General features: G+C 38.7%; 1 protein-coding gene across 3 annotated transcripts in view; it reads left to right on the top strand.

Annotated features, from left to right (window-relative positions):
- The first annotated feature begins 1,535 nt into the window (after positions 1-1,535).
- The window catches only part of LOC124215635 (tachykinin-like peptides receptor 99D), a 130,643-nt gene continuing 107,094 nt past the window's right edge, over positions 1,536-25,084 (top strand). For 2 of the 3 annotated variants that reach the window (XR_006882406.1, XM_046619255.2), the window contains exon 1: positions 1,536-1,667. The gene's annotated coding sequence lies outside the window, so the exon portion shown is untranslated. The remainder of the gene's footprint in view (positions 1,668-25,084) is intronic. The other variant, XR_006882407.2, reaches the window with a different exon arrangement.

The raw sequence follows: 25,084 nt of genomic DNA, 5'->3' as shown, positions 1-25,084 counted from the left end.
TAGATTTTTCATAATCTTCGAGCTATTCAATGTAAAGCATCGACATCCAAGCTTTTGTTTATACTTACAGTATTTTCTACTTTTGTATTTTTTTTTAAAGAGATATTCGCAGTTTACGGATACAATGATTTGTCAAATATACAATCCACGACTATATTGTAACAAAGTTATTGAAAAGCATGGATTTGTGGTCAGGAAACCTCGTCATGCGAAATACGAAATCTATAATTACTATTGTTATTACAACCGTTACGGCAAGCAAAAGATTTCAAAATTAAATTCTGACGCTAAAGAATTTCAATTCCCTTAGTCAATATCTTGAGAATGCTTATCATCAAATTTTTACGCGGAATAAGAATTTAATTTGCAAGGTATTCGCAATGAATGTATGTATACGTACATACATATATACACGTTACGATGCGTGACTGCTAAAATTCGTGTCTTTGCGGGCGTCGAGACAAGGTGTCGGTTTCACGTTTGCGTGTGCACGCGATAGTTGTATAAGGTATCATTTTTCCAGGAGTCAAATAGTCTAATGCTCGGTGCAATAGAAAGCTTTACCTTTAGCTTAAGCTTTCCCGGTTAGCTTAATTTTTCCCTATTTTTATGTGTACCCGACATTGATCGACGCAGGATGTACATTTCATATCGATAAGCCGCTCGTCGAAATACGATAGCTAATAAAATATAAAATATAAATTGTTAATAATTTTTTTGTCACGTGTACTCGTATTCAATTCTTTCAATAATACATTCTGAATCAGGAATTTGAAAGAAAGTACAGAATGCCGATACCTTTTGGATTTATTGTACCTGAAGCCAAAGAATTTACCCTTGCAATATATTCAACGTAAGGTCATTAATATGATAAAAGAGGGAAGAGAATTGAAAGAAATTCCAGTAATCCATTTTTATGAGTCAATTCGTTACACAGAAGTTAGATATAATCGTCTTTCTTTTGCTGGACGAATTAAAGACGTGGGACTTTCGCGGTTAAAAAGACCAGAGGCTTAATTTTCAACTCATGCATTCATAGCGTGAATTGAGATTCTATCGGGAGACATAATTATCTACCGAAAAATAAAGTTCAATACTAACTTCAAAGTTTCGTTTTCATCACATTCGTTGAACACAGCCTTTGAGCTTTTCAATCCGCGGTACGAAGTATCGAGTTGATTACATCAAATTCAGAGAGTCATACATACCAGGAAAAGAATAAAGCCGGTTATATTTTTCTACGAAATCTCGTGTTGCGAACTTGAACAGCTATTGAAAATTTTGTTCTCTTCACCGGAAATCCAAATATAATATCACTCTTTGGCGCGAGTTGCGAATGGACATTAGACACACAAGTGCTGGACGGATAAACAGACCTTTGCTTATCTTGATCCGCGAATCTTGTACCAAGGCGGTCTGAATACTTTCTTCCAGAAGCCGCGGATGTCACGACGTTCACACTGCCATGCGTCGTAGCACCGCGGCGCGTTCGGCGTCGCGACGCGGAATTCGAACCTCCGGCAGTACCGTCGAGACGGGCGTCCCGTCCACGCGTCCTCCGTAATAAACCTTTCCTTCGGCTCACCTTTGCTTCTGTAGCTTTGTACCGGCGCCTCAAAGTTAAGGAAAACAGATTGGAAAAGTCAGACTCAAGTCATCCCATTACGGTGAGTCTCTGACTTTAGATTTTAATTCGCTTAAATTATATGCCTACGTAGTTTATCGAATTTGAAAGGCGCGAAAAAAATTTCAAAGTGCGTCTGTATAGAAGAATATAAGCAATTAGAACCAAGAATCTTAACCATTTTTACAAACTTTTATCGACTATTCTGATTTGAGTTAGACCAACTGAAAACAAGAATATTTAGAACGCGAAAATTGGGGTGATGAAAAAAAAGTTTTATAGACTGTTTACGCTTAGAGGGAAGTTTAGCTGACCTGAGAATCGGTAGGGAATCCAATTTTCCAAAGTTTCCAATCGATGGAGGAAAAGAAGACAAGCCCTTGGGCCATTTTATTGTATAAGATATCGAATCGCTAATAGCTCGTATTTGTATGTTTCTCCGGCAACCGAGTTTTGCAACTTTTATCTGAGGATTCGTAAGCACGAGTTTACGATTACTCTTATCTTCTTATACTCTGTACGTACGAATACACAGTGAGGGTAATAAAAGCTACGAGAAGAATTTAAAAGAGCTGTCAAGTGACTAATGGATATAGTCCAACTTTTCCCAATAGTTGACGGTGCCACCTAAATTCTGTGAAAATAAATTCATACGACCCAGCGGTGAACGATAAAAAGAATATACGTTAACAAAAACATAAAATACGAGCAAAAATTTCACCAAATGATCATACATTTTTTCTCAGCTCAGCGGATCACGTTCTCGGCACGTTCAAGTATTTCCGAACGTAACCCGCGGGTCAGTTTATCGGGTCAATCTTATCTCGCTACTGTTGGAGGCTGCGGCATGAAAAGAATTTGTCAACTCGTTGGCATAAATTTATATCAACCCGACAAAGAAACGGGAGGAAATGAGACATTAGGTGAAAATGAAGGCAATTATTTCGCAACTTGAGCCGCGTATCTGCCCGTTATTGAGCAAATCTATCCTCTTATTCATCGCACAATGCGGCCTCTCTGTACGTACGTTACACGGAGGCTTAAATTACGTTCAAAAACGTATCGTCGCCGTTCAAAATCGCCATTCGTATTCCGAGGGAAGATATTTTCAGTCTCGGGGCTTAACGACTGTTCGCCGAATGAGAATCACTCGTGTGTTGAAGCAATTTTTCAACTCACTTATTGTTCGTGCAGGTTGAAAGGTGAAAAGTGCGGTTTAAAAGAGTAGGGAAAATAATGAAATAAAAAAATGTGGACAATGTTTGTCGAAACGAACTCGCGATACAACGATCACGCAAAGAGAGGAGCATTACCTACGTACATATGCTTTTAACGTAACTCTACGTAATAAATGCAATGAATTCCCCTGGCTCTCGGAGCATAAAATATACCCTCGTATCACGCCTCGAAACCGAAACTCAACGTAGGTTTTTTCCTGCCCCGTGAGCCTATCGCCTCAACATGGATCGGAGATGGTGTTTCATTGAGCTGGGTAAATCCAACCACTTGACAGTTGACGAAGCGCAGGGTAACGCCAGTCGATACGATTTTTGTGCCCGAGTAAGGCACAGTTTGATTTCATTTCCTTCGCCTCAAAATTGAACAAAATCGTTATTATACTTTCCGAACAGTTTGCTTTAGTGATCGGAACAGCAATATATATCAAATAGTTGTATATATATTAGTTATATTTTCAAGATATAAACCAACTGTCTGTGATAGTTTGAATGATGTACGAAAAAACTTGTTGACCGTAAGATAGATTTCTTTTTACAAAAATGTACAAAAAACCAAGCACCCTGAGTTGAAAGCATAGTTTTTTCCTTTTCTATTTTTCGTCTTACGATTATATTATACTATGATACTCATTAGTATCAGTAACAAAGTTTAAGTGAACATCGAGTACCTTTGCCTTTTTTTTTTGAAGCGTAAAAATCGTAACCCATGCGTACAAAAAAAAAACAATTTTAGTTTTTCGATCGGTGTTACGGAACAGCCGTAGACTGTTACCGTCATCCGCTTCGAACTCTGATTGCATTTGAGAGGATATTTTGAATCGCGATATATGTAGGTGGGGTAAATTAGGGATCGCGGTTTTCCGAATATCATCTTCCTCGACGGGTGAAACACGCGGGATGGCAATTAGCCGATTTAATTGTGGGAACGAAATCGCTGCGGTGCCGAACCCGACCTCATATATATATATATATATATATATATATATACATACGGGGGGTATATGTATATATACGGGGTATATACACACTTGGCAAAAAGATCGTTAAAGAAAATGGATCAACTAATGACTCGCCTTATCTATGTACACCTTCATTCCTTTTTGTGATTCAATTTGCCGCTGATGAGCCTTGGCAATGAGTGAAGGGGTCTAATTTTCGCTTCTGCTTCGCCGAACGGTGCGGATATCCGATGTCAGGGGTAAAGCATCGTTAATCTATCCCGAATGTAATGTTTGTTTCAATTATAGGGGTAACAAAGGGTGATGTTTCTAATGTAATTGGAATATTCAGGGTGCAGCCTTCGCTATGAGATACACATATCTATCTATACTAGGGTGTTTGAAACAACTCTTTTTTTTTCTTCCAAACAGGTTCAAACTTACCATCTAGGTATAAAAATACGCCCGTTATTAAAATGTGATCTCTAAATATTGACACTTTCCTATTTTCTGTAAGAATAACACGGTTTTTGGTCCTTCTGATTTTGATAACTAGCTACCGATACTTTGTACAGAAAATTCTCAGACATATTTTTGTAGAGAATTGAACGCCCCTCAAAAAAGATCTGTTACTATTTTGTGATAAATTCCAGTCGTTTAAAAGTTATCTAAGGTCAATGTTCAACTCTCTACAAACATGTGTCTATAAATTTTTTGTACGACGCATCGTTAGCTAGTTATAAAAATCAGAAGGAGCAAACACCATTTATTATATAATAATATTATACATGTATAAACACCATGTTATTCTTATGGAAAATAGAAAAGTGCGATACGCGACCTCTTAATGTTAAAATTGAGAGCTCACATTTTAACGCGCGTATTATTTTACCTGAATGGAAGTTCTGGACCTGTTTGGAGAAGAAAAAAAATTTTCTTAGTTTTTTTTTTTTTTTTAAACGCCTCGATATATAGATACAACCAAGTGTTTTGTTCAATTTCCGATATATGCTCACTTTTAAATTACACACACTACAAATTTAGAAAATTTTTCCACGTGGTTTTGGGGCAACAAGATCTGTCAAATTCGAAAAAAGAAATAGTTTTAAGAACTTCCACTGTTACGCATCGAAGAATTTGCTAGCGGGTATTTTCCAAGCCTTATAAGACACGAAGGAGTTTTTTTCATAGATTTCAAAGATAAAAAATATACGAGTTAAAAAAAAAGAGTGTCAAATAAAATGCTTTGCATATAAATAAAAAGAGGTGTGAAAAGTTTAATATTTCACTCACGGTATAATTTTGATACTGCAAAACTAATCCTAGTCTAGCTTTCATGTCCTAGGTCAAGGGGCAAGATACGCATTTTATCAGTCATTCCTCGCTGACACGTCAACAGGGCAGTGACATTTATCTAGAGCAAAGGCGGTGACATGATACTAGATTGAAAAAAGTAATCAGTCAGGCGTCATCGGTCCAAAACAGCAATCCCATCCGCAATTTCTTCGCACAGTTGAAGATCTTTGGCGGACTATCTTGACGGAAAGGTAAAAAGTGGATGATTGTTTTCCGGGATATTAGAAATTTGAGGACCGTCGGGAAAATTCGATTTCCAACGGGAGGGTGATACAACGAAAGGACAAGAGGGATGCGGTCAGCTTTCGTTTCCCCCGTGCGAAAGCTCAGGGGTTGTTGCGGCGCGCGGAGCGCCAACTTTGTTTCGAACAGGTGGGAATTGTATCAGTCTCAGTGTCGGCGTCGATTCCGGTATCGCGGTTTTCCAACTTCGACGTGAAATGCCCACCTCCTAAGACCGGTATTCGCGCTTCCTGCTCATTGATTCGTGTCAATCGGAATTTCCACCGCTTCCACAGCTTCCCTGCTACGGTGAACGTTTGTTGAACACAAGCGAAGCTCTGTTTCGTATCGCCTCGATTATCAATCGAAGATGGCACGTAATATGCGTAGGTATGTGTATATAATAATCGTGAAACTTGAAACGAGCGTCGTGAAACGATGTATTTTTTTACTGATTTTGTTTATTGCTGCGATTTTTTTTTTTTTTCTTCTTTCTTCCTTTTTCAAAGGAACACACATAAATATAGAAAACTTTATTTAGATACGTATAGCCGAGCAGTGACGTCAAGGATGCTATATTTACCGGCCGGAACTTGTAGATTCAAATCATACACGTGCAAATGTATCTTTTGCCATGATTTATCCTTTCACTGCATGATAGAAAAGACATTTACTAGCTCGTTAAGTTAAGATTCACACGCGTTTCTTCGCCGGTCGCTGATTCTCTTATAGGATTTCTAGTTGGATTTATTGCTTGTCCTACAGATAGCTTTCTGAGAGGTTAACTACTGTTCAAGTCAGGCGTGCACTTAGTGAGAAGTCACTTAAAGTCACGTACAGTGCCATTTTAATGATCAACTTCGGAGTTGGATGTGAACGAGTTTTAAATCAGTTCGAGTGATTTGAAATTACTTCGAGTCACGTCAGGTGATTTGAATATATATGTATATATATATATATATATACCACCTCCAAGTCTTGTGATTTCACGAAGAATGTCCGATTGCTCGTTAAATTCAGCTATCGAAGAAATTCACAGATTAATTACTCACGACATTCTTTCAAACTCAGATTCGTACAAGACGTTATTAAACACGGTCTAACAGACATAGTTCAGATGAAATTATGAGCTGTAACTGTAGCAAAAAACATGCGATCCTTGTTCTCACCGCCAGGATTACTTTCGAAATTCGATTCAGAACCTTTTCTTGAAGTAAAAAACGCACGTGAATCGGTTTTCCAATAATAAAAAAAAAAGACGGGAAAAAATTCACAAGTCGTTTGTTTCATTTCACTTGGCCGATACGCCGGGATGTATGCTTTGCTAACAAATGTTTGTTGCAGCGCCTGGCGTGCTTCTGGCGCAGAAACGAAGTACGCTTTCTGCCCTTGCAAGCAGCCCAACTAATCGTTACAAATTGACTAACTCTTACCCTAATAACAGAGCCAATCACGGTAAATTGGCGAACTCGACGACCTTCAACTTCGAGATCCCTTCCATTTGGATAAGAAGAAAAAAAACTTGGCGAAGCACGACGGATTCGATTGAATCGATTTGCGCTGAGGTTATTTATCGTAGAGCTTTTGGTCGCGATTTTCACTAATCAGCCGATTACCTATTCGTTGGCCGTTTCAGAGGTCCTGCACATTTCGGGCGTATAATTTTCAATCAACTTGTCGATTTTTCTTCATCTGTTGTCGTAGTTTTCTAATTAAATAACCTGAGAAGAGTACGAACTACGCGATCAACTCGCAATTGACAGTGAAACAACAGATCATTTGCCTTCGTTGAATTAGTCATTTCATAAAAGCTGCAAATATGTAAGACTGAATGGTTTGAGCGGTTGCGTCTGCGAAACTGGGTCAATTACTTTTATACGCGAAGATGAAACTCGAACGTAATCAAATTGCGGAATAGCTGATGGTGCATGAGCTTGTAAAGTATTCGCGTGAAAATTGATGGCAATTAATCATCGATTTGTTACCACGCTACAGACGCGCTCATATTCACGGTCACCGATGGATTTTATTTTTCGCAAATAACAATCCGCTGGAGAGGAGGTGTAATTTGGCAGGCGAATAAAGGCCCAAGTTGCGTCGTCACGCCATAATTTTCACTTCCCAGCTAAAACGCATCGTACTATTGTTAAAAATTTTCTACAAATTCGCAGATAAAAACAGAGGGCCATCCGAATAGGATGCCGTTTTGCAAACTTTAATTACACGGATATTCGTCAAAAAATACAATGGCATACGTTACATTATCGATCGATATCGATGTGCAAACCCAGCCTGACAGTTTATATACACGGCATGCGTAATTCAATATCAGACAAGGTCCACGCAAGAGTAACGTCGCTCTACCTCCAGGTGCATTATAATAAGTATACGACGGTTAATTATGGCAGTACGTCACATGTATACATCTACATTACGATACGTGCATTTTAACCCTAATAAAAAAGTATCTATAGAGATTACTGCTGGTATTTGCAGCGAAGAACAGGAACAAAAATGCAAATATGGGTAACAATGTCGGATTTTCAGAGACGCGAAAATCTCTGTCAGACGATATCGAAATGTTGATAATCGAAACGTAGGAAAGTAAAGTATACAAATCCAGAGAATAGAATTGCGTGGAGAATTGCGGGACAATTTGTTCCGCTGTTCGAAATCTGGACCGCCCATAAATTCCGCCTTGACGCAGTGTAACGGTGTATGTTAATTAATAATTTAACGCCGGAATGTTAAGGGGGTGGAAATTCTAATTTTGTTAGGGTATCGAGGGTGGAGCTCAGATCTTTATTAATGTTTGCGTAACGCGTTAAACAGCTGAATGAATTATTTTCAACACCGCCCGTCTGCGACCATCATAAGCCAGCTGAAAACACCGTATGACACCGGATAAACAGGTTCGGATTCAAATTTCGTTTAAATTTTCGCGCTGTGGACGCATATAAATCAGTTTTACTCTCCCGAATCGGAGACCAGATTTATGCTCGCCCCGTGAGCGGATGAAGGGAACCCGCCGAACGATACGAAACTCTAATAAACTTCCATCTAATTCATTCCTCGCTAAACCTTCGCAAGTTTAACCGAATCGCCCGGGGGAACGGAATTTGGTATCTGCAATCATTTGGCGAATATCAGCGTATACAGATCATACCTCAACACGACGAGTTAATAAATTTTACCGCCTCGTTTTTCTTCCAATCTTCTAGCGTTTCATTACCCACAATTCCGTGCAGACGACGTGATTAAAAGCTCGTCTTTCCTCTTCGACTGATCGTCAAGAAACCTTGTAAAATTAATTTTCTTGGGTTATTTTTTCTCTCATTCGGAAGCGATGGTTGTACAAACTCTCGAATGTAAAAATACTTTTCCAGCTATCTGAAAAACCCGAATAATGTAGAAAAAAAAAAATTAAAAAAAAATAAATAATAATTTGTCTTATCCAAAGGAAAAAACATCCGTAGGCGAGAGAGTTTGCACGCGATGATCATCGCTTTAACAATTTCCGTCTGAGAAAAAATAACGGTACGATAAGAAGCATGGGTGTGTATAATGCGAAGCTCTTCTCACAACGTGTGAAAATTTGACTGTTTGGAATATAGAATATTTACGATGATATCTGCTGAACAACGCAGACAGGCGCGATTCTATGTTTGGTATCTATATAACCTTGAAATTTTTTTACGCACATCGTGTATAAGTTTTCATCCGAATGATCATTTTTCAATCAACCAATAAAAATTATCGTCAAAAAATACGCATGTAAACCTATTTTTGGAATTCCACTCAAAATGAATTCTCGTGAAAATCGTTTCTAACGCAAGCCAAAGCACTACTCGACTTTTTCTATTCGTGCCTTGCCTCGTTCTGAAATAATTATGATCTCACAACGACATCGTACATTACATTACGGAGCGACGTGTAACCGTGCGAATAAAATTGGCCAATTCGCTTTTGTCCTATCGTCAGCGAGATTAAGATTTTCCCGCTAAAAATTGGCGCCGAAAATTTGTGCAAAGTGGCGTTGATGAGCGTTCCAAGTTTCAGCCGTACCTTGTATATCAGCTGTGAATAATTTGGAATAATTTTCTCGTAAATAATATGATAGAAAAAAGTTTCGGAGACGGTTATCCAAAACGAAGCGCCGCGGTCTGCGCCAGCTGATTAATCAGCACGTGTTCTCGAGCACACACGAATCGGGTTGTTGAAGAAGTTAATTGATCGCGTCCATTATCCGCACCTGGATTCCGGTACGGCTCAAATTTAGCCGTGTATACATCTGTTCAATTCGGATCCCTCGAATGTGGTTTTAAAGCAAAAAATTAACGATCCTCGGTTGTAGACGAGGAAATCTCATCGACAATAGTCTCGTTGGTACTTTGGTGGGTGTTTGTCAAGGGTCTGTAGTTGCGACTCCAATCATGGCCCATGACAACGAAGCATCCTTTTTAAACGAAGAATCACTCGCAAAAAAGGGCGCAGTAATTGCACCCGGCTCTTCAAACCATTCGTGAAAAAAGTCATCAAAAATTGGCTTGTATAAAAAAAAAACAGGTTTTACTACGTGTATCGGGAGAAACACGATGCAAGTGTTCAATTAAAAATGCACGCGAGCATCGCGTGAAATTGTAACTGGTTTTCACGCAATCATGGCAAATAATTCTTCGGCTTGGAGTAAGTGGCGTAAAAGAATAGGGAAACATCGTTCGTAACAGTGTATGTGAAAATTTGACTTTGACCTTCTCGATTCGCTAGTTACATTGCATCAGTGGTGAAATATTCGAATGATTTTCAAGAGGTTGGTTGACCAAAAATCGATACTTGTCATTCGTTTTATTACTTGACTATTTGTCAATTTATTATGTTCGTATAATTATATACAAAGATCTCTTCAAAAATTCCAAAAACATAAAATACCGGAATTACGAACCAAAGTTCGCGTACCGATGCTTGATTGAAAATCACTTCAAAATGGTTGTATAGAAGTCAAATGGATTTGATCGACTCCACTCGATAATCGTTCATCTTATTTACTACATAATTACTGAAATAGATTGAACAATGCCATTAGTCATTGATCAGAATCAATATCGGTACAATGTTGTAAAATTGAATACTTAACAGAGCGAATTTGATAAGAGAAAAGTTTTTCGGTAAAGAATGTGAATTAAATAAGGCATCCGTATCCAAGCTTGCGATTACAATTTGACTATTTTCTATTTCTGTATTTTTAAAGACGCCTCCCAAGCTTACGAACATAATAATTTGATAAAAACTCAGCGTATGACTATATCGGTATTAAACTAATAAAAATAATCGAATTTCGGTCAATCAAGCAGCTCTTTAGGTATTTACTTGCGAATTTTGAATATCTTTACAATCTAGTTTTGTATCGATACATGATTAAGGGCATGTTGTATCTCCTAAACGCGTTGCGGATCGTTGAATTACGCAGCTATAAACCAAGTAGCGATAACGAGCTTTGCTATGGTTCATCAAGGCTGCGTTATTCATATCGGTAGCAACGATAATCGGGCACATTTTACCGAAAACTAACTCTTCGTCGGTGACGTAGTTTTCGCAAGAATTTATTCACGGTTGTTTGACTAACGTAGGGGGAAAAAGCTTGTTTTCGTTACTTCGTATGGGGGTTAAAAAGTGTGAAGCGTATTCAACGAACAACCGAAATACTCGCGAATCTTACACCAGCTCGTGCGTGTGACTATTGCTCTCTTGTTCCAAGTGAAATTTGCAGTAATTCTTAAACCGTGATTCGTCCATTTAGTGAAACAATTTGCGCTTACTTGATTTGAAAAAAATTCTCTCGAAGAAATTCTTCATTACCTCCATTTCCCAGAAAATTTTTTTTTCAAATTTAGATCAGTTTGATTAGTCCAAATATGAAATATTTAAATTCAACGTTTACCAAAGAAATAGATTATTCAGCAACATTGATATTATTCTATAAAATGCTGCTTGATAAAATTGTGCCTAATGGAAAATGTCTTAAAATGAAGTAAATTTGTCGAATGGAATAAATATAGATTGCATCATGGAATCACAATTTTGAAGTCTTGGAAAATTTTGTAAAAGTTCATCAAGATTTGAATTAAATGCCAACTAATTTTGAATAATAATTCCATAATGAAAGTAAAACTATTCTCGGTAAAAAAAAAAAAAAAGAAATAAAAAACACTGAATTTGAGGAGTTGAGATAGAACTTCTTGATTTCATAATAGTTCCGACTCACAACTAACCCCGCGTGAAGAGGTCAACAAAACCCGAAGGTAAAATTCGTCCCTGCGACCGTATAAATTCTACAAACATTCGAGTGAATTTTTTATATCCGGTCACGCAAAGCTTGACAAAAAAAAAAAAAAGGTATCCGCGACCCGGCTCGCATTCATTTGCCTAACCAATGAAGACACTCGAAATTTCTACGGTGCGTATACACGTTGAAAAATTCATCGAGATTCACATTCGCTCGGAGTGAACAGTTGCTTTTAATGAAGCTATAATTTACCGGGTTTTAACTATAGGCACAAAATATCCCTTCCCCGAGGCAATATCACGCCGAATTCACCTCGCCTGCAGACCGCGGTGGTTTTGCGAATACGTAAATACACAGACCTTTGTCTGCGAGCCTCTACGATACCTACATACAAATGTTTTGTTATACTCGCAGAAGTTAATTTGATTGTAACAAAACCAGCCTGCAAAGTTGCGTGCAGTTGTGCTCAAATCTCCGCCTACGTCATTACCAAAAATTTACCGAACATAACTAAAAGGTTTTTTCGCGTGAAAACCGTCTTCTCGTTTCACTTTCCATTTTTCGGAAGTGAATTAGAGTCTTTCTTTGAGTGTAGAAAAGCTTCGCGTATTGTATCGTAGTTCGTCGAACCCGTGAGAAAAATTTTCCGTAAAAAAAGAAATAACGGATTATCGTAAGAAAAAAAAAGAGAGAAAACTTTCGGACCGGAAACGAACATTAAGGATGTTTGTCGACGGACAATGAAGCGCCCTGGACGTCACCGATCTGACCCGGGATGAAGATACAAGTATTTTTCTCGAGTGTCGAAGCATCCCGCCATCGTGACACTTGGAATACTATATACACAGGCTCATCAAGATCCCCCATATCCCTGCTTTTATTATCTACCTAGAGTTAATGTGACGAGGATCTTGGCGTGAAAATGGCCCATCCATCCACCCGCCCCACACCGTTGATTCGATTTCTCCTTCGCGGCTACTTCCTTCCCTTAGGTGCCGTATAAACCAGGATGAAGATGGCCGAGGGCCGAGATGTCCGATACCGCCGATCCTGAAGGGAACTCTTGCGAATAGAGACACCGAGGCGGAGAAGTCCAAGTGCTAAATACGAGCAGACGGCTAAAAAATTCGGTTAATTACGGAGACTTATGAATCGGCGACCAGATTATTCGATTCGATTGGAATTTGTATTATTCAAAATTATATGGATCGAGGGTGGGGCTCAAAGTTCCGAAAGGTCAAAAAGTCGACTGGTCGAAAACTTGACATTTTTGAGATACGAATTTTGTAGTATTTTCAGAATAGTCGGCATTTCGAATGACCAAAGCACAGAATGTGGAGATACAGAAAAATTGAAGTAACGAAATTAAAAATTAAGAGCGGCCGCAAAACCGAAGAAATTAGATATCGACAATCAAAGTTCAGAAGGAGCAAAATTACGATCCGCAAAATGCAGAAGAGCCAAAAACACGAAAGGCCGCGGTAAGGTTGTCACAGTTATGTAGACTTACACCAGATCGTACTGCAGAGAATGTATGTGTTTCTGACGTCATCCAACATTTCAGCATTTTGGCCATTCTGCTTTTGGCAGGTTTCGGGATTTCGATCTTTCGACTCCTTGATCACGACCGTTTTGATAAAACTTTTGAGACAACAATCTCGGATGGTTCACCCTGTTGGTCACAGTTCACCCGTTTCTTTTAACTGTCACATTTTTTTAATGATTGAATTTTTTTTTTTTTAACAGTAATTTCAGGACGAAAATAAATTTTCAACTTCAAACGGTCCTCGTTTGGAAGAAAAAAATATTCGGATCGCGGAGAACAGAATAAATTATCCAAGAATACTGGTTCCAAATTTTAAGTAAATCGCTTGTGCAGTTTCTGAGCAATATTACGGACATCGGCAAAGATGTCACTGATCATAATAAATGACGTAATTATGAATATGAAAAATACTTCCTATGAATTGTTGAAAAAAATATGTAAACGAAGCTCGGACGATCTACGTATATTTAATTGAAAGTAAATCTCGATCTAATTGAATAATTGATTATCGGGATATAAATTCCCAAAACTGACAAACCTTTTCAACCGTCTACCTCGTATGCAAATTCCTTTAAGAAGAGAAAAATAAAGTCACATGGAAATAGAGGGGGGCGTGAACAAAGCCGGAAGACAGATGTTTGGCGGGATATCTGTCGACAAAGACAAAAAAAATAAAAAATATGAGGGGAACAGAATCCACCGTTTGGCCGAGGCGTCTATTGATGACCTAAAGAATTGCTCCGGAGAGAAAAGCGCGGGCTTAAGGGTTATATTATCAGCCAAAGCTCTGGATTCAGGACGATCCGATCCACAAGCCTCAGTAACGCCCACAGAAATCGAACTCCACGAACGTTTTCGAGGTTCTCTCAGAGATATAATCGCAATGTCGTTCTTTTACCTCTGCCCACTGTTCGCTTCCCCATCTCCCGGATGAGCTGTGTTTTCATCAGGGAGTTATCCACCTCCCGTACAGCCGAGAAGGGCGCGTAGCACAGGTCAATTCGAAAAAGCCTGGCAAATTATCAGGGGGACTGGATACAAATCCCATTAATAACCTTTCCGACCATAATTCTCGCGTGTAAACCGTTTCAAAACGTCCCTGACCGACCACCCAGATGGAAAATTTTGAAATTATGAAATTATTTTGCTTTTCTCGCATGAAAAAAAAGTGAGTCTGTTTGAACCAGCGATGTTCTGCTCGTGTCCAATGACGAAGCAGCGCGTGATAATTTGGCAAACATTTGAATGACTAAACGAACTTGGCAAGCGAAGTTCCGTCATAATTGTACGAATCGCCTCTTTTGGGATGATCAACTGGTAGTACCTCCACGTCACGCTGTTATCGCCACAAGCTTTTGAGCCGAATTTTTCATTTTTCGTAGCATTATCTCTCGCCCAAAAAGCACACGCGTTTTTCCGATTTTTCACCCCGGACCGTCGATTATTTATGACGAAGGAAATGGTCCGTGCGCTTCGTGAGGGTTGAACACCGAGGGATCTTTTTACTTAGAAAAACCAAAATACATTTTCCATTTGCTTATACGCGTTTAACAAACATTCATAATTCCCAAAGTACACATTTCATCTTAACCCTGGTTGAATGTTGGCTTATAATTTATGTTAGTTGCCGAGATGGAAGATGAGGTAAGATTTCACCCTACTTGAAGGAAGTCGAAACTTTTTTGGTCGGATAAGCGGTACTACGTACATAGGTATAATTTCTTCAGGAGAGGTTGAAATATTTGTTTGCAGTAAACACATGGAAATTATACGTACAAAATCATGTCTAATCTCTTGCATCGTCTTGCCAAATGTACAGGTATTAAATTAACAGATAATTTCTCGTTATGTATACAAAGTATAAACAGTCATTCAGAAATTATTTGTGCGCGAGTAGAAAAATTATTCATCCAGCACAGAGTAAATTTGTTCAAGCGAGCGACGTACCGATTATACATAAATCTTGAATTTCTTTCTTTTTTTTTTTTTTCCTTCCATAAAACATTACCTTCAGTGCAGACAAAGCGCTTGGCCGACGCGTAAGTCTTTTTTGGCTACAGTTAGGAATTCGCGATGGATTTCAACTTGAAATTAATCAATTTAGTTCGACGTTGTTAAAGCGGGCAGAACTGATTCGTTAAGTCTACCGTGACCTTAACAATCTCTTCTGTAAATAACGACCCTCTCTGTAGGAATCCGAGGTTAACAGTTTTTCTACGTAGGTTACTATGTACACATCGTTTTAGTGGGCAAAATCCAACCCTTAATTAACTGCTTAAGCTTGTGGCCGGATCCCGTCCCAACTTCTACAAAACTTGGTACCTTCGGGCTGAACGTCTGTTCGAAATCCGTATAACCCGACGATTAGCACCAGGCATTCTCAATTAGTAGCTAAACGCTTATCGCTGAGTTTCGATAATATCGAATCGAATCGAATTTGCAACTCGGAGGCTGATACCCGGGAGCGCGTATTCTCGATAAAAATGAAATCGGGAGATATTTTAGGAAATTTAATACAAGCCGCACGTAGGCGAGGCATAAAAAAAAGCTTCCAACAAACTTTTCCTCCTTTCAGCCAGTAAAAGTGTCCGGTTGCGTTGAAGTTGCCGTCCGAACGGAAACAAGAAGTTGCACGGGTGGCCATTAATCTCAACGCCATGACAAACGCCGCAAGGAAAGTGTGAACGACATTCTCCGTACTGAAACTTATCCCCGAGGCTGACAAGTAGCAAGACAAAGCACACTCCGGAGCCGCGATGAACCCAGCTGGACTTTGTATGCCGGGTTGATTGAAAACTCGAGCAATCCAATCGACGGGAAAAATTCGGCCGAGGCTAATAATAAGCGGCGATAGGAATTCTAGATTACAGTCATTCGCGAGTATCGTTCATGAATATGGATCGATGAAATGGCGGCAAAGATTTGGCGCGCGGGCCGTCTTCTCATAAATAAAGAAAGGAAGAATAAGAAAGACTAGCAGGAGAAGAAAATTTTCATATTCGATTGTCTCCCACCCGTTGCACCAACGATCGGTCGCGGACAGTTGTAGCGAAATTCGGCCCTGATCGAGGAATTTCTGCGAACAATCAGGGATTCAATATTACTGGTACAGAGAATTTCCAGACGATACCGAGTTTCGATTCAGCCAAAGCAATGAATAACAACGGAAGCTAGATACCTACTCCGGATATTAGCGGCGTCTGCATTTCCACCCGCAATTCGCCTCGATTATACAAATAAATCTACGATCGTAACCGCAGGCACGCATCCCCTTCGCATAACGCGGTGAGCGTATAATTATCGAACGATTATGCCCGGAAACAACGAAAATTGGTCGTTGATATATTGTTTTTATAAATTATAGTTGAAGGCCAATGTTCGGGGGGCCGGGTAAAAATTTAGCAAGACCAGAAAATAAAACGGTGGCAATATCAAATTTTCGTAACCGCGAATTTAAAAGTGCGATAAGTTGTAATATGCAAAAAACGTTGAAATGTAAAAAGGTCACGGCATAGAATTTTTACGCTTCTTAAATTCTAATATATAGATTATCGGGTCCCCGAAAATTCGATACGATAATCCTTATATTTTTTCTCTTTCTACATTTTCGCTCGCACTCATCAAGCGTCAAACCGTCAAGCTTTAATTTTGACGATCGAGCTTTACAGGAATTTCGCGATCGTTTTGGCATCCGTAATTAACGAATACTGCATCTTTAATGGATTTCACACCGGGTATTTTTCCCGCGAGCACAATTTTTTTATGTATCCACATTAAGGTAGTCGAATGATGAAAATACAAATTGACGGCACAGGGGTTGGTATTTCTAACAAGGAGAGAAATCATGCGATGGTTACGACGATATTTATTGTTAAACTAGAAAAGGCTGTAAGCTACCATTCGCAGAATTTATGCTTAAAAAAATCGATCTGATTACGAGCGATGAATACGAGCAGTGATAATAAACCCCAGACACGATTGTGCGATTGTCAAATTTATCGTCAAAATTAAGGTGACATAATGCTGAGAGCGGCACAAAAGCCCCTCATCTCCATCGAGATGCGCGATTCGTCCTATATGGACGGAATACATAACGAGGTGGTTGGTTCTTACGATTTACACTGACTCACGAGTTTCCCGATGAACTTTGGGTAGCTCCTAAAATCGGACTTGACGCGATATTGGGAACCTTCAATCCGGCGAATGGAAAAATAAAATCGTGGCAACAAGTAAATAAAAAACCACAGCAGAACCGAGAAGTGAATTTGAAGGTAGTTCAATTCAGATATTAAAATTTTATTAGGTACTTCGTTTCAATGACTTGCTGAAATTTGAAGCAGTGTTCAGATCCGCAATAAAAAATTGTCTTTTCTGCAACTGATGGAAACAGTGACGGAAATAAATATCAAGTACACAAGTATATTTCGCGTGTCCTGACACCGAGTGACGTCGTTCATAAATCGATCGTTGAAACGTCGAAGTTGTCGTCGATTAGCATGAATTTCCCGGTGGGTTATTTTCGAACCGGGTAGTAAATTTCCCGTTTTATATATAGCGTTGCCGAATTACAGCGAGCCATATCGTAACGTGGTTAAAGCTAGGAAACTCTGCGGAAAGCCTAAGCACCAGAAGGAGATAACGGAATCATTTGCGGTAGATTAGAGCGTGACGGGGAGGGTGATTTTCATATAATTTTCTTATACCAGCAGCAGACGTGCGCCGAATTTTGTTTCCTTAAATATTCACATCGACGCAAGAACTCCGCATTTACTGCGATTGCAGATTAAAGATTTATCGCAATGACGTAAAACGATTTCAGTGTAAAGGCAGAAAACTACATATTTTAATTAGGTAATCAGTATTCGGAAATAGTACAGGACTCAATAGACGTTCCTGAAACTTGATGAGAAAGACACCTTCAGTCCAGTGACGATTTGGGGTAAAAATTTTCGATAAATCACCTCAAGTTTTTGCCTCAAACTGTCTTATATTTCTCGGTTCTAAGGCAAAGAACGTTTCGAAATTTGATATTCACGGCTGTATGGAATATAAATAGATCTCAGTGTCTCTGTTTAAATTAAATTCGAATTCGGTAGAATTTTAATTACTCGTTGTTCTAATGATTTTCAACAAATGCCTAAATCCCTCGATCAACGTCACTCTTGATCATTCGCCAAATATAGAGTCTCTGTTTCAATGACCGAATGTTGTGCAGCATATAACGTTGACCGGAGTGTGCTAATCATTGGGAACAAATATTGAGGAAGCAGGAGCGATCGCTGGGAAGGAAACTCAGTTTGCCTGTGTGGGTGTGTGTGTTTGTGTTATTCAAACGGAATCCTATGTTAGCATTGCACAGTAGACCAATCGATTTGTATCGCTGGCGGCTAAAGGTGACGTATATACACAGTAATCGTGTTAATGAAATTCTTCCGAAATCCGCATCCTTTTCGCCGTATGCGATTAAAAATTAAATGACTTTTAACACATGGTAACAAGTCAGCGATACGAATAAAGTTTCTTATTCCAATCATCAACAACAACGACAACAACAACATTGAAGACACGATGACAGTTTTTCTTACAAGACAAAATTGAGAAGAAAAATGATTGTGAATTTACTACACATTTACTTTACAAAAGAGGTGTAAATTTACAAACTCAGTCCAGCAACGTAAATTACAATACATTTGTCTGAAATTTACAATGAAAATTTTTGATTTTACTAAAATTTGTAGGAAAAACACAAAAAAAAGTAATTTGATTTCACTGAATTTTGTAGTAAATTTATTGTGTTCGTAAATCGAATGCACAGTAAATGTATGGTGAATTCATTGTTCCGCATCCGAATGAAACTTCTAATGCAGTGTAAGAAGTTTCATAGAGAAATTTTCAACAGTGTACGTATTCCGATCTCTCAATTGTCTTACAGGGTACCGTAAACGAGTATTCGGGAAAATTTTTATACCCCACATACCGAAAGCCTGAATCCTGAAATTCGATTTATACGTCAAAAGAACCACGTTCACTGTCGATAATAAAACCTCGACCGAATCCGCATGCTCCCCGTTCATCAAAGTTATCAAACGATAGCTCGCTAATACCTTTAACCGGTCAGGTTGAAGCTCGCCACCGCTTCGAATTCACCTGACGCTAACCAGCTTGTAGACTCACCGCGGTACGCATACGCGCAAACACACGCAAACACACATGCGGACGAAAATCCATTTCTGGGCAAATATCTGGAGGCGCAAGATGCGCTTCGCCGAAGGCGTCGTCGCTCAAGTATTAGCCTCGTTTTGCTTGGATAATAAGGTTTATCACCAGCACCCACTCACTCTCGGGTATAATATCCACGTCTTGGGTAAACCGGGTCTAACCGTGGGTCGAAGCGCAGCGCTAAAGGCGTCGCAGATTTTCCGTGTCGGTTATCACAGCGACTATCTGGTCTGCGCTGTCGCAAATCGGTTTTCAAAACATTTTCATCTTGGGTATTCAATGGGTCGTTTACCCAGAAAAAAAGTGAAATAATCTCGCGATGAAGCTTTCGGGCGAATACAGGGAGAAATGACGAGGAAGGTATGCCAGGTCGATCTGTCAGATTTGATTTTTTTTTGTAGTACGTTACGGCAGATTTAAAACTAATCGTAAAGGACACGTGTTGATTTTTATCTGCTATTAAACACTTTAAGGGAGTCAAACCACCCTCCAAAGTAAGCAATGTCAAGGGGTCATTTGGCAATTTTTGTTGTTTTTGTCGTTTAATTGAGAAAATTATATTTTTCGTTTCTCGTTATGAGAAAACTTTTCGAGTTGGATTGGACGAGAAATATTACTTTCTTGTGGGTGAAACTGCCAGATCGCTCTTTGACTTGCCTCCACAAAGTGTTTAATGGCAAATGGAAAAAGCAAAAAAAAAAAACAAAGTGGCGATTAGTTTTCGGTCTACTATAACATGTTAGAAAAGAAATCGATTCCGAGAAATTGACCTGGGACACCTTCTTTGTAAAAGATGGTACTTTTATTTATCAATTCGTCTCGGGGTGTGGGAATTAGGTGTGAAATTTTTTCGAATAACTTTCGAGTAATCTTCGAAAGCCTCGCCAAGAAAATCACGCGTTTATTTGGAGGGTATAAGCTTAGATACTTCTAGACAGCTTTAATTCGGTTAGGATATTACTAACGATAAAAGCGATTCAACTTGTACGCGCTGGGACTTCAGACGCAGACCGTACATCTGACGATGAGATAAAAAGAAGGTTCGTTGATTGATTATTGTTTTGAAATTTCATAAGACTTTGCCAACTCGCAGAAACTGCAGCTGCTCAGAAAGAATCGAGTGTTTAACTTTGTGAAAACCCCTGAGGTTAATAGTAAGTAAAGAAATACTGCACAGATAAAGCAGCAGTTGTTTGAGTACGATATTGTCGTTGGCGGAAAAAATTATGAAATCGCATTCGTGAGTACGGCGTAAGTACAGAAACATATTTATTCCTACTGTCTGAATTCGAGCATATTGCATATGATACAAAGCATAAACGGATTTTTATTTTTTGTTTGTTTTTTATTCAGTAGTCAATTCAACATTGCTATTTGTCGATCGCAATCAATATCGACGTATGTTCTCAAATCAAATATAAACTATACCAACACAATGAAACAAAAAAAGTATTTCACTGAATACACAGAGAATAACTATATAGCCTTCCCAATAAAATTAGGCGTAGTAGCATAAAATGGAAGGAATGTTTAACCACGAAGAGATTTGAAACTCAACTTTTCCATACAATTCATATATTTTCAATTTTCGTATTGTTGAAGAGATCTTTGCAGCTTAAGAATATATTGAATCTGTCCCGTAATAAAATTAATAAAAAATATTTATTTACCACTGCAGTCCGTGTCTAATCGAGAATGTATTATTTATCTTTTCATCGTTCAAGTTACCGTGAACAGTAACGAGGATAAAGACCAGTTTTCACAAATTCTCAACGTAAATGGCGCTTCCCCGGTTAACTCGGAGAGAATACCTCAAGTTCTTTAATAATGCGTATATGAAGAGCTAAACCTCCAACTAAGGGAACGGTTGCCGTCATGCGACGACTTCAAAAGCATCTAATTGTCAGACCGCACCCAAGACTGATGAACATCCCATTTTCAAGAGCGATGTATAAATAAGGGCGTTCCTCTGTAGTCGGGATCTAGCCCAGGGGTGGTCCCCTTCTTCCCCCTGTGCTTTTCGAGTTTCCTTACTTTCTCCACGACGTAACGCAAGAAGTTCAACGGAAAGGGAACCCTTAACGGCGAGAATATTATTTCAATTTTACTTAAACTTCTTCAGACTACATCTTTACAAGTTTCATCCGGTAAGGAAATTGGTCTCGATTATTTCGCGTCAAGGAAACGAGTGGATAGACGAATTTAAGATTGAGTATAGATACGCTCGTGTTACGAGAAAAACAAATATCAAGTGGTAATGTATACGTGTTTTTTTTCAAAACCAAACGACCCTTCTGCAAAATTTTACGAGTTCCAATATAATTTTATACCCTGTACCTATACCTAGGTTCTAGAAAAGAAACTTTCACAGCTATATCCTAAATATTTATAATACAGTTACAATACAAGGAAGAATATCACCTTATTCAATGGTTTGTAAACTTGAAAAGTAAGGCGCGAGTCTGGTGTAGTTGATAAGAAAAGCTATTTCTCTTGCTATTTACGATAAAAATATTGCTATCGTAAACCGGATCGAATCTACGAACCTCTTTATGAGGAAATTCATCGTGTCAAGTCACTCGTATATCGTTGAAAAATATATATTTATGTAAAACTGCAGAAGAAGAAGAAAAAAACAAGGTTCATAACGCGCTACCGCTCAGTAAATGAGGAGAATAAAATCATGTAACAAACTCACCAGTCTTCGACTTTCTTGTATGACAAGTCTGTCGTCCCGGTCGTCCTTCTTATCAGTGTCATCGTCGATCACAAAGCACGTTTTATAATGCACTTAATTAAAAGCATGGTACACTGCGCAATGCTGTCAGCTCGAGGGAGTGATATTTATTAGACGGAACAATACACCTTGCTCAGTTTTCAACGCCCCCATTCTGCACGTACCGTGTGATACAAAATCGTCGGGAACCGACGTGTAACCCGGTCTGGCGACGCTGTGACACTGAAGCCGAAGCTTCAGAGAGGGCGAATAACAGTTCGACGATGTAAACAATCCTCAGAGATGGAAAACCGGTAGACTTTAGAATTCGTAGGATTAGCTGTAATCGATATTCTACGGAAACGGCGAGTGCAAAGAGTACGTTCGTTCTCATTGTCAGATCGTAGAAACACGGTGATTTTCGTCAAATTTACAACAAAAAATAAATTTTACAACAAATTATGACAAATAGAATGATGGAATAAATTATAAATTCTTCGATATTTTTCGAATGTTCTTTGATTTAAGGTCGAGCATTTTTTTATCACATTGAATGGACCAAATCTGATAAATAAGTCGGTGACCGGAAAAATATTTCTTAACATCACTTTTGTAATGACAATAACGTTCGGATATCTTCAAGTGCAGTCTTGAGATAATAATAATTTGAATTCGAATTCTGCTCCGAGGAAAAAATTTGTCTGGACTCGAATTTATGTGGGAAAAAAAAAATCTTACAGCACTTAGTCAATCTTTTAAACAAGTCTTCCAATGCGCGTATCTATTCAAGTAGCCTATGTTTTTACATGAAAAGCTGCTACCGTTTTGTTTGTCAGAAATTTATTACAATAAAAAGAACAGCGACAGCAAGAGATCGTAAACATATCTATAAGGTAAAATTACGAGTCACAAGAGTGGGAATTGTGAAAGCTTGAGTAACGGAACTCTGTGCTTGCAATTGCTGATTTCGCGAATGTTATTCAACGTTTGTAGCCAATTTGCGTGTTTTTCACGTGATTATAGACGTTTGCAAAGCAATTAGTCAAGTTTTTCCTGATAATAACGAGTCTTGATTGTTTCACTGTGCAAAAAAGTGATGTTAAAAAAAAGAACTACCAAATCCGCTATAAGGCAGTTCCGAAGGGAAGAAGAGAAATTTCAACTTTTACAATTAAAACGGATCGCACAGCAGCGGCTGGTTCGTAAAACGACGATTCTTGCCATCGACAGATATGATATTTTATGGGTAAAATGTTGGGCGTAACTTAAAAAACCATAGCCGTGCTCGTAATTGAATATTTGTTATTTGTTATTTCTTCTTATCGGCCAACTCACGTTTCAATCACATTTACAATCGTTTTAAAAATACGAAATCGCGTAAATTGAATTAAAAACTGATCTCGACGATCACTTCCCCGTTTCGACGATCAATCATTGCGGTTGACGAGGAGAAAATTTTACGGAAACAAAATATTGGGGTCATATTTCACGGCGCATTTCGCCAGTCGGCTCTCCGATATCGGTGACTTCTTCGGTCACAATAACAAATCTTTCGCTTATCGGACCAGCGAAAGCTGCAGAGCTCAATCTGAGCATTCGGCAGAACAACAATGGCGGACTATTGTTGTTTTGTTTATCGCGCTCTCGAGCTGAATAGGACTTTCAAGTCTCCAATGGTTGACCGGAGAGGAGAAATATGACGATTGGGACAAGCGAATGGCGCATCACTATACCCATAACGTAGCGGAAATATCGCGGGCTGAAAGACGGAGGTATAAGAGTGAGTATCTGTACTTTTATACTCGGTATCAATTTGCGCAAATGGCGCAGACTCGTAGGGAAATAAAGTTAAGGTATTCCTTCCACGAACGCGAATATTTTACAATTTACTGATTTTTGTCTACAATAAAGTACAAATAGATCTCTATGAACTAGAAAAAGTTCAAGCCAAGCTAACGAATATTTATCTAAAAATTACGACTTTAAAAACCGTTCAATTTATACGGCGCTTTATGAAGATGAAATGCTAGCCACAGTTCGATCGAATAATTTATACACCGATTTAAAATAGGAATGATAAGACTTGGAAAAATGTCACAAGCAGAAGAATTTTTGTAACCGTGACTTTTTAGGGGTTATGTTTGGTAATATAATTCGTGAGAAATTTTCGATTCTATCTTGTCATTAGGTGTAATGATTCGTTATAACTTACGAATGATTGAGAAGCGGCTGTACTTATACCCCGCACAAAATACTGCCCTCTGCTCAAGGAATATCTTAAAGAGGAGGTTTTACTCAAAACTGCAGGAAATAAGGGACACATCGCGTTTTTTGGTAAAATATACTTCGTAAAATGTAGATTCTACTGTATAATCAGTGAAAATCACTGTGTACAGAGTAAAACCTGCCACATTTATAGTAAAAACTATAGTTGACATCGGTATTTCATAAAAAACCTCGATGTGTCCCTCTTTTTCTATAGTTTTCAGTAAAATCTGCTCGTTTTCTTCTCTCCGTGTATGCGCAGTCGTTTTACTCTCACGGGTTGGATCCTTTATTTTTTTGGGGTTAAACTTTGGGCGTATTTTTCACCACTCAAACGTCTGAATCAGTACGTTAAAAACATGTTCAATTCCATTTCCGTACTACAACATATCGCAGAAATAAAAGAATCGGCGTGCGAGTTAACAGTGAGCGTGTAAAGACGCAAACAAGGACCCCCATCCTCTAAAAAAATTTTGTCACTGCTGGAATATAACTCTTGCTAAAATATTAATTTCATACACGGTAGCACACTGAAAATTAATGGACGGTTACACTTTCTCTGCCTCTCTTTGCGTGCTGCTGCGAGCCTTTTGACACGGTCTCGTTAATAACCCTTGTGCATTTCCTGAAACAAAGATAGCGCAGTTTCTGTACGAGTTTTCCCTCAGCTAGGCAAA

The sequence above is a fragment of the Neodiprion pinetum genome, chromosome 3, assembly GCF_021155775.2.
Source record: "Neodiprion pinetum isolate iyNeoPine1 chromosome 3, iyNeoPine1.2, whole genome shotgun sequence".
Lineage (NCBI taxonomy): Eukaryota > Metazoa > Arthropoda > Insecta > Hymenoptera > Diprionidae > Neodiprion > Neodiprion pinetum.
Note: the sequence above shows the minus strand (reverse complement) of the source record. Positions and strands in the feature narration are given on the sequence as shown.